The sequence below is a fragment of the Aythya ferina genome (assembly GCF_964211825.1).
Source record: "Aythya ferina genome assembly, chromosome: 11".
In the NCBI taxonomy this organism is placed as follows: Eukaryota; Metazoa; Chordata; class Aves; order Anseriformes; family Anatidae; genus Aythya; species Aythya ferina.
Genome location: NC_140307.1, coordinates 3,331,837 through 3,342,922, shown reverse-complemented (window position 1 = coordinate 3,342,922; position 11,086 = coordinate 3,331,837). Strand labels below are relative to the sequence as shown.

At 44.8% G+C, this 11,086-nt stretch overlaps 1 protein-coding gene across 2 annotated transcripts in view; it reads left to right on the top strand.

Moving 5' to 3' along the window:
* LRRK1 (leucine rich repeat kinase 1) overlaps nucleotides 1-11,086 on the top strand; it is a 75,219-nt gene that overhangs the window by 6,753 nt on the left and 57,380 nt on the right. The gene's annotated exons all lie outside the window — the stretch shown is intronic.

Genomic DNA, 11,086 nt, shown 5'->3' with positions numbered 1-11,086 from the left:
GGAGGCCACGGGGCTGGAGGTGGAGGGCTGGAAACCTCCACAGCTTTTTGTTTGGTTCTTGCTGAATAACCTGAGCCTCCCAGGCCGTCAGTCTGGCTTCACATGAAACCCACGTAAGCAGAACAAGGCTCCAGGGAGATCCTGGCTTCTCTGTAGCACTCCAAGTAGCCAGGGCCCACCCTGTGCGTGGCCTCCAGATGAGATCTCTGCTGTCTTTCCTTCATAATTCGCCCTGCTGGTTTTGGTGCCTTCCACATGAAGGGCAGGAACTTGCGTTTGGTGGCGTGAATATCTTTGCTTATAAATTTTTTCCAGCTGAATAGAGGAAGAAGCCAAAACTGGTGCATGCAGCACCCCTGGTATCACTTTGTTCCTTGTGAAAGTCCCGTGTGAAGCTTTGCATCTTTACAGCCCTGTGCATGGGGCTACAGCCAGCGGCTGCATCTCACCTTAGCCCCATCTGAGGCATGTTGTGCTGTATGAGAAGGAAAAAGGTACTTGCACTCTCTGCCCAGTTTTTTTCCATCCTCACAGTGGAGGTAGTGGCATCACCTGAGCCTGCTACGATGGTGTGGCAGAGTGAAGGGCCAGGAGAGCATCTGGGAAGCGACCTGAGCGCACTTGAGGCCTGCAAAGCGTGCTGCTTGCTTGAAGCTCTGTGCAACGAGCCTTGTAGGTTTTCTGTTTTTCTTCCTACTTGTTAAGCTGCAAGTTAATTTGAGACTAAAAAGTGAATTGAAAGTATTCCTACAAGCAAAATGTAAAAAAAACAGGCGGCGTGGGAGGACACAAAAAATAGAGCAGGTATTTTATGTGAGTCTCAGCAATGCCCTGCAGAAGGAGAAGTAGGAAGTGCTAGGCAGGAATAGGAAGTACACTAGTACAGCAGTAATAGGCTTGTATTTTTAAACATATTTAAATACACACTTCATACAGAAGTGGTGAAATCTCACATGGGGCCAACTGCTAATGCGGAAGGCCAGCAGAACATGCCTGTGGTGAGCCTGCTCTGCTCTGCAGGCTGTAGCCCAGCCGCATTGCACCATCCCGCTGAGCCCAGCCAGGGTTTCCCAAAAGGGCAGTGAACGTGGGGACACGTGCAGTTAGGTGCCTCGTTTGAGATGCTCTGAACTGGTTTTTCAGAGTCTGGGTGCTAAGCACTGTCCTTCAGAACGTACCCTGGGAGATGCCTCTTCGTGAATCAGAGGGGTCTGAAGGAGCTGCTTGCTTTAGAAAATGGATTCTTGTGCTAGTGGGGAGTTTGGCTTGGGGGTGCTGTGCCCTTCTGGAGTCACGGGATGTAAAGGAGCACTTAGGTCTCGGTGGTGGTAGGAGCAGCCTTTCCTGGTGGATGCCACAGAAGCCAGTCTGCTCTTGAACTCAAGGGCAGAGGTGCTGGGAGAGGCAGCGGTGCAGTACAGACCCTGCTGGGCAGAGAGTCCAGCCTGAAAGGTAGGGATCCACAGGCAGTAGTGGAACACCAGTCCCTGTCTGAGCTTTATATGGCATTACCTGTTTCTACACAGCTTTACTTTCCACCTTTTCATCCAGCTTAGGATGTATCGGTACACTGAAATGTAACTTAAGACAGCTCTGTCAAGACACCTGGAAAAAAAAAACAAAGATGAGCCGATAAGGGAAGTAAAAAAAAGCCTTGGCACGTAGAACCTGCACACAGAGAGCCCTTAACTACCTGACTAATTATAAAGCAGGTGAGGTTGGCACTGTGGTTGTAGGCAGAACTGTTACCCTCCGTTGCAGTGGGGAAAAAACAATTGATAGAGTTCACACTGACTCGGTCTTTACCAGGCCTGTAATTGATTTACTGTTTTGCCAGTGATGTTACAGACAATTTTATACTTGCATTAAAGAAAGTGCTATGAATTTATTTTTTTTTTCATCCTCTTCAAAGCCTTTGGGAGCCTTACGTAAGACCCATTAAAGTCTCTGCACTGGCGTAACAGGCTCTGGATCCGATCTTCAGGGATCCTTAGAGCATCAGGTCTGCGGTTTGTTTGTTTTTCATTTCTCTGATCAATAAAGGAGCTGCCAGGGCTGCGCTTGGCAGCAGGCAGCTAGCTGGGAGGAAATGTTTGCATTGTAGATGAGGGTGTCGGGGGATGGATTTAATGCCATTCAGCTCCCAGTCTGCCACATAGGTGAATTATGGCCCTTAATAGGTTCTGTCTTGGATTTTACCTCAAGTTAGGCCGATATTTAATTCCTTTCCTTAATCAGCCTGTGCTCTTTAGTGGGTCAGCATTGCTTCTTTGCATATACATAACTACAGCAGCAGCCCGCTGATCTAGGCTACTGATAGCTTCATGATAAAAGTGTGCATGCTTTGAATTTGTGCATTGCTTTAGCTTAAGGGGAGGCCCTACAAAAGAAGTCTAGGTTTTAGGAAAAGCCTTCATGCTTCAGAAAGCCCTCCTGCAGGCAGAGGGGATGCGTGGGTTGAAGTTTCTGGTAAACAAACAAACAAAACAAACAGAAAGGAGCGCTTTGAGAAATAACAGACTGCCCTTAAAACGTGCACAGCTGTGTGACAGGCAGGGAAACTGGGAGGCTGATCCTGAAACTGAAATGGAGTCAGCAAGGACATGTCCGACCGTGGTAAAATGTGACAGCTGAAAAGAAAAGATTCCTATAGAACAACAGCAGTATCGATGGAGTAAGATCTTAGAGATTATGCTGCAGGTTTTGCAGACACCCAGTGCCTCTTGCCATGGCAATCACCACCTTGGGCATGTTGGAAGAGAGGGTGGAGACCCGTGACGTCTCGTTGATGATTCACTTTTTGCATCCCTGCAACCCAAAAAGTGCATCACCTGCCAGTGAAGGTGGTGACCCCTTCCCAGGCTGAGCTCTCCTGGTGTAGGGCTCAGGACCCCAGGGAAGGGCTGGGGGTCTGCTGCAGAGTGGTGTGGGTTCTTCCTTCTGCAGCCCACCATCTCCTGGAGGGGCAGGACAGCAGGTCTGCAGTGATTTGGGGAAATTCTCAGCCACAGAGACGAGCCTCGCGTTGCCTCACAATGTGGAGGAGAGGAAAGGGGTCAGTCTGCCACAGGAAGGGAGGAGGAGGGTGAAGGGTGAAAGAGCAGGGACCTGGGGAGATGGGAGCTGGACAGCGACCAAAATTCCCTACTAATAGTCACTAAGTGGCTTGCAAGCACGAAGATTGGGATTTCAGACAGTGCTGCAGAGAGAGCCCTGTCCCAGGCTGCCCACAGCTCCTTTTCTGCACGGCGCTGAAGATCGTGGAAAAATAACGAACCGAAGCAGTGATTCAAACAAGAAGTCTGGATAAATTTAGCTCAAATATTCTTGGTATGTTTGTGGTTGCTGTGGAAATTACATCACTGCTTGTTTTAATGATCAGAATATCGCTTGGAAAACTGGCCTGGCTGCCCGAGAAGAGCTCAGAACGAGACCTTTGAAAAGCTTCAGAATTGCTTCACCTGGATTTAGTTGGTTCGGGGTTGTTTGTTTTATTCCCTTGTTGGGCAGGGAGTATTTCGACTACAGGTTATTGCTGCTTAATTGAAAAGCCACAAGGTTTAGAGCTGATACGCTCTGCAGCGTGATTATCTACTTCACATTAAAATTCTGTCTGGGGAGTAAGATTCAAAAGGAGTGCTGGTAATTGCTTAAGACAAGACCTCCTTCAGAATCTGCCTGCATGTCTTTCTGTCTTGCACATCAAAGAGCCTTTGAAAAAGCTTTTATTTTTGCATCAAACAGGAACATATTTTTTTTTTTTAACACTAATGGACAGGATCCCTTTTCAGATCTCAAATGTAGCTTGGAAAACAAAAATGTCTGGCTCCTGAAGTTGGCTTGTAATCACGGTCACAGCTCTCCGATGTGTTGCATGTAGGACTTTTCACACAATAACGGGGTATGAATAGAAGCTATTAAAGTTTTGTTGGATGGATTGGGCAAGATTTTCACATGATCTGTGTTCATCGTATGTTGGTAGTAAGGAAACATGTCTTGCCTGGTTTTGCCCTCTTCACCTTGGAGCAACCATCTAACAATGCTGCGAGCTGCAGTGGGTTCACAGCACGCGCCTTCAGCTGAACACAGCATCCTCCCAGACAAAATCCATGTCTTTCTTCCACTGAAATGGATGTTGACATTCTCAGACATCAGGAAACGAAAGGGAAATATTTCCCCTCTCAAATACAGGCACTTCTGCCTCTTGTAGGTTTTGTCACCAGATACAGAAGGTGGTGGGGTTTTCTTGGTAGCCCATTACATTTATGGCAGCACATCATCACGCAGCCTGATTCAGGACCTGCACTGCCTTGGCCAGCAGCAGAGGCCTTTTCAACGAAACTTTCTCTTCTGTTCCAGACACAGCTGCTAAAGTAATCTTCCCTACTCGATATTTTCTCCTGGAAACTTCTGAGGATCTGCTCCTTCTGCATGGATGCTGGTAGAAGCACTCACAGCGAGTTCAGTAGAAGCTGGAGCAGAGCCTCGCTTTCTCAATTTTTATTTTATTTTCCAGAGTATTGCTCTTTGGTTTGATAAAGGACACCCTCCCTTACTACCAACTTTCTTCAAAGTAGTCTTTTTTATACCTGTTAGCACCCGATAGCTGTGTTAACTTTAGAGCAGGCGTAAAGTAGGAATGCAGGCTGTGGGACTGGAGGGTTGTGTGGGTCAGTGTCCTGCTGTCACCCTCCTAAACCTTGTTCAAAGCATCTTCTAAACGAGTTGACGGGTCTGTCCTTTCTGCTTTTCCTAGAGGACTGTTCTGAAGCCTCATTCCTCCAACACTTTAAACTTTCTTCTAATTGGCAGCTGAAATGTGTTTGTACCCTGTACATAAATAGCTCTTCTTCCCTGGTGTCTCCCTCTGGATGTATTTATAGACAATGCTCGCATCCCTGTCCAGCCTTCATTTTTCCATGTGCAACAAACCAAGCTCTTTTAGTCTCTAATCTTGTAATTAGACTGTCCATTTCTTAATTCGTCTTCTTCAGCTCTTCAGATTGTTGTAGCCCTCCTTGAACATGATAAACTGGAATCACGCAAGTTATTTTTACTTATCTTTTTTATGTTGCTTCCCCTTTTTTACCTCCTTCGGGCCAGTCTTTCCAAAACCTTCATGCATTCAGGTTCTATAAGAGACCTGCAGTGCTTCCTTGGGGAAAGGAGGAAGGACTCTGGCAACCGTGCAGGTTACAGCATCTGCCCAGGACCCCTGTCATACGATGGGGCTCAAAGCAGTTGCTTCTCCCTTAAGCTGGCTTTAAATGTACGTCTAAGGAGGACGAAGCATAAGGGGACTGGCTGTGACTCGCTGCTTCCCCTGTGTGCTGAAGTGCCGACTTTTTAGAAGAATATTGAGCAAATGATCGGTCTGAAAGAAGGAGAACAATGATGCATGGGAATTTTTCCATTCTGATGAAAGCTTGAACATTAGGGAAACAGGAAAGTTTCAAAATAAACCCAAGTTAGCCATGAAATTCTATTTTGTGAAGTTTCAAATCGAAATCCAAGCCTGGTTTGGTTTCATGGGTGTAATATTTGGTTCAGTTGGACAGGAATGGCCTCATTAGAGACACCTTTCATGATTTAATAATCCTCTCTTTCCAGCCATGCCTGGAAACGGACACGAAGAAAACCCAAAAGCATGGTCGTACTTCTGCATGCTTAATGTATATCCCAATTTACATTTTGGAAAGCAAGAGTGGCATAGCTGGCCTTGCATGTGAAAGCATATTTCTGAATGATTCAAGCTGCAGGATTGGAACCAAATCACTGAAGCCAAAAGATGAAAATAGAAACTTTCACTTAGAGCTGAGTCATTTGTATTTTCAATACCGCAGCCGTGGCTCTGGCCATTTGGAGCTCGCTTGCTTTCCTCAGGCTCTCTCCCTTAGGAGTGGAACAACACGGTGACATTTCTGTCACTGTGTCACTAATCCCTGTGGTCTTTGCTGATCCTTTGCACCCCGAAGATGTAAGGGAAGGATGTGGGGGTCCCCTTTCACTGCAGGACCCAACCTGTGCCTGGTCCTTGCAGGAGGTTGGCCTCTACCTCATTCCTCCCCTGCCTAGAAGCAATATTAGAACTAACTAATTCATTTGAACTTCTTGGGCAAAATAAGTCATTTGTAGAGTCTGGGAGGCACGTGCACAAATGCAGGAGCCTGCTCGGGCCTGGCAGAGCTTTTCGACCCCGTCTCAGTGCTGTGACAGGCAGAGGTTTCGTTATCAGTGTTACTGTCCACCAAACCCACCAAATCTCATTGTTGTCAGTATTTGAGGCTTTTCTGCCCTCTCCTCCCCTCGTTATCCCGGGTGATGGAGAAATGACTGTATAGATGTAGAGCTGAAGCTTTCTGAGCTGTCTGGTTTTCGTAATTCAATTCTGGAGCCCTGAAAAAGGCAGGAGTCCAGAGCAGTTTTCTGTCCAGGACTTAATTTTTTCCTCTCAGGTTTGCATTAGCAAATGTTTTTTTCCTTGCAGGTTAAGAGTGGTTCTAAATAGGAAATTTCCAGTGGCTCTGGTGGTAGTTGGTCACTTTGCATTGCTGTACCTAAAATTGTCAGCACGTCCTTTCCAAAATCCTGTGTGCTTGCTGGCAAGCGTTTATTGCAGCTAAGCAGTTGGCATTCATTGTACTGGCATGTAAACAATTTTAAAATAATACTGGATTATGCAATAATGTTGAAAAAGATCCCTTCAGTACTTAATTGTTGTATTCGAAGCATTTTTCTATGCTTTGAGTCTGGCCTTTTATAGGGTTATTAGCTTACTTTTGGGGCAGTGAGCATCGGTTGTGAGCTCTGTCATGGAGGCAGGTTATACTTGTACTAAATATATCAATTTTTCCACTGGCTTGGCAGGCAGATGGTAGTGTAAAGCCATGCCAGTAATTAGCTTAAATAATGGATGTTTGGGTGAAATCAAACCACATAAAATGGGCAGAAAAAGTGTGCGTGGAGGGTTCTCTCATTGTCCTGAGAAATTGGCACGTCTTACTCATTAAGAAGAGATGTTAATTAGGGTTGGAAGGACATGGCCCAGCTCTGCCGTGGCCCCTGCGCAGGGATGCTGGATTTCCCAGATAAACCCTCTTGCCACCCCGCAGTCCAATTCCCCATAACTTTCTCTCCTTGTCTCCTCACAGGGACTTTTATAAGTGTTCCACCACTTTTTAATCCTGCTGGCTTCATCCAATACCAGAACGGATTGGGCTGTACGTATTTTTCCTAGATCTGAAAATAAGACAAAACAGATCCCAGGCTTTTTGCTGCGGGACCTTCCCTTGGGTGGTTCTGGGCCAGCTCCTGCCTATGGGGCCAGGTGGGCAGGCGGGGAACAGCCCCCTCCTGGGGCCAGATCTTGGCCCATGACTGTCTTTTAAGTGAGGAATGAATGGAACCTGCTAACATATATATATATATTAAAAAACAACAAAAAAAAAAAGTTATTTTGAATTATTAGAGAAGGAACACAAAAGATGTATTTGTTTCATGAGACATTTTGACTGACTGGGACTGATTTAAAAATATATATATATATTATTGTATCAAATGGAGGTTTGTCTTTTCTTCCTGCCTTGGGATGGGAATATTTTTCACTATCTCAGAAATTTCCCTAGGATTAACAACATTTTCATCCCCAATCTCATTGGAAAGCACAATGTAGGACAGATCCATCATCCCTTGAAATCGCTGGAGGCTTCCTGTTGGCTGTTGTTCCCTTTGTTAATCTGGAGTTTTTCAGGGCGATGGGAGATAGATGAGGCTGTTACACAGACTCTAGTTCCGAGCCTCAGAAATAATAGGGCTTTCCATGAATGTTGCAGAGCAGCCTGCCAAAGCTTTGGTAGAGCAGCGTTAAAAAACATCCAGCAACTCTTGGGAGTTTTGAAGAGTTCGGGAGGGGTGATTTTGAATATTCAGGGCGCTTTAGACCTCAGCTCTGGGGCAGGGCTCAGAAGTCAAAATGGCCAAAGATTAAGCTGGTGGAGGTTAGCTGGAGCCATCTGGTGCTGTTGAGGAATTAATGTCTGAGCTCAGCCCGGAAAGGCAGCCTCCCTGCCCACCCCCATCCCCAGATCCTCTCTGAACCAGAGGCTTGGATTTCACCGTAATGGGACATGGGGATGAAAATAACTGTCAAGGCTAAAATGCAGTAGTTAATTCAGACGAAGCAGCAGCCAGCCAGCCAGTGGCCACTGTAAGAGCTGCTTGTGCTGAAGCAGGGGTGGATGGCTCACGGTCCTAGGAATTAATAGCTAAACTGAGCATCGCCGAATGGGAGGCTGTGCTACAGCCATCGTCTTGATTTGCTTCTCTCTCTGGAAACACCTGCACAAATTATGACAAGGTCAGTAGCAGTTTTAAAGTCTTATTGTTGTTGTTAAATCTGTTGTGGAATAAGTTAGCTTCCTGCCCTATTTTATCCTGTGTTAAACATCTCATTTATACCTTTCTCTAATGAACAAAAATATCCTAGTCAGTTCCCCAAGCACCTACCTTATCAAAGGGGCTAATGCAGCACTTAAAATTTCTGAGGCTGTATGTTAAAGACAGGGATGCAGTGATTTGGGACATAAAGGTAATAATCTGTACAATGTGCTGTTCTGGTACGCAGCTCTTTGCTGATTCACAGCATTGACCTGCAGACCCTCACCTTTTTATTGATAATGGCACAATGTCAGTTTAGAAATTTTATCTTTTTTTTTCACTTGCTCTAATAACACGGCCTAAGACTGGGTGTAACTGCATATCTCTCTGACACTCTCCTGGTACCCCTTATTATTAATTAGACCTATTTTCATTTTGCTTCTCTCAGGTGGGACCGTGCAGTCTGTTGCATTTTTAAATTGATGCTGCTGTAACCTCTGAATGGCAATAAAATAACACAGTTGTTGTTGTTGTTGTTTTTGTTTCTATTGGTAACCACTGTTTCCACTGGAATATTTTTAAAATGAAAATTAGTCTTGCCTTTAGCTTTTATTAAAAGCTGTTGCTGCAAAGCCAAACTTAAAAAATCACTTCCAAAGTATTAAACACTGGAAATATTTCCTGCTCCTGATTTCAAAGGTAGTTTATTTGGTGCAGGCTGTTAAGTGCTGGGAGGAATAGGTGAAGGATATGTATTTAATGTCGGCAAATGCCCCCATTTTCCTTTTACAAACAGCACTTGGTTTGCTTACAGTTATTAGCAGAAAGCCAGCAAAGCAGCTGTGGATCATTGGAGAAACTAAACAAAGAAGATGCAGAAATAGGGAGTAAATCCCATGGCCTTATTTGCATGGAAATTCAAATATGTTAGAGAATGACCCCACACCATTCCTCCTCAGTCCAAATAGGCTTCGTTTATCTGCTTTTCCCCAAACCAGGGGAAATCACAGTGAGTGTGTAAGAGCTTCTGGAGTTTCTCGTAGCCCTTTATTACAGGAGTACCCAAGAAGTGTATCGTAACAGAATATCATAACTTGCTATGCCGTATGCATTGTCAAATATTAATGTAGACCCTACTGAGCAAAGTGCAGAAGCTGGTTCCTGAGTCTGTGTAATCCAAGAATTAAAAACATTTTAGGACATCCAGGAGTAAATAATCAGCACATGGATGGATATAGTCTGAAAACAGTTTCAGTATCATTCAGTTTCACTTACTGCTCTCCTAACAGTGTTGCTCAAGGCTATATGGATTTGAGGAGACCCTATTATGACAGCCACAAAGAGTTCAGGTAAAAAAAACATGAGATTTGTAGGGTTAACGATATAGGCAGAATTTCTTTGGACTTCAGCCCAGATTTTTTACTAAAAATAGCTGATGCATATATTGGCAAAATTTTATTCCCAGCCTACATGACTGCAGTACTGATGGTAGTTCAGCCATGCATCTTTTAGAAATAAACCAGCCTTTATTCAGTAGAATATACTTCTCCTCTTTATTTTTCCTACTGGTGAGTATATACTAAGCTCATAAAATACGCTGCTTCGTATCTTCCATTTGTATACCAGAAGTCAGTAGATCATTTCTAAAGTCACCAGAAAGCCCTCTGTGAACTGGGTAGTTTGCTCCACGCCACGCTTAGCTTTGCGATGGGTGGCTTGGTGTTTTCTGGGAACCCAAGGGCGGGTGGCCCACCTTGTCTCACTGAACGCTTGAAATCTCAACTTCGCTTTGACAGAATCGTGTGGGTACAGCTGCTGGTTGGGGGCAAGCTTTTTTATCACTCTGTGACTCATCGGTTTTGCTCTTTTCAGGCTTAAAATTAGTTCAACTGTAAGATCTTTTTTTGGTAAAGATCTTTGACATCTTTTTTTCCCAGGTCTTCTTAGGCGAGAGGTCAATTTACTCTGCAGAATACAAACACAGAAGGAAGTTTTGATGACAGCTACATGAGAAACTTGAATGACGAGCAGCACTGTCTTTCTGCCAAGAATGTTTAAATACAAATATATCAGTTTTAAACAGTAGAATTGCCCAGATTACTTACATTCAATGAGGCTTTTATTGACTTCTACTTGATGGATGTTCAAACGTAGCCTCACTAGTATGTTTTTATTAGATCAATAGAAAAATTATATATGCCTAAGACAAGGCTAAAAGTTCATTTAGGGACTAAAATTACTATCTTGAGGACTTTGCCAGGTAACTCTGGGAGCATATAGGCTCCGTGAAGCCAGGCATTTGTGACCTTCCAGTGCCAGAGTGTCCAGAAGTCCGTGATGGGTGATGGCCAGCCCATGTTCTCCTACCGGTGGTGATGTTAGCCGTGGTTATAGCTCAACCATTACACTGGAAAGGATTTAAGAAGTTTTGCAGGGGCCAAAAGTGCATGAGGAAGCATGACACGTCAGTCAGATACATTCGTGAAGTAGTCACTGGGTGAAACACAGAAGCTGTCTTGGGGTTGGGGTCTGTCTTGCTGAGTTCCTCCTTCCCTCGGTTACAGTAGAACTGTTGCTCATTTCTTCAGCTTCCTTGTGGTGGCCCTGGTGATACACACTTGCTCACGAATTACTTAGTGATGGGCACATCTGAAAGAGGGAGTCAAAACGAGGAAAAGCGAGCTCGAGATGTCATTAATTTTGGGTTGGA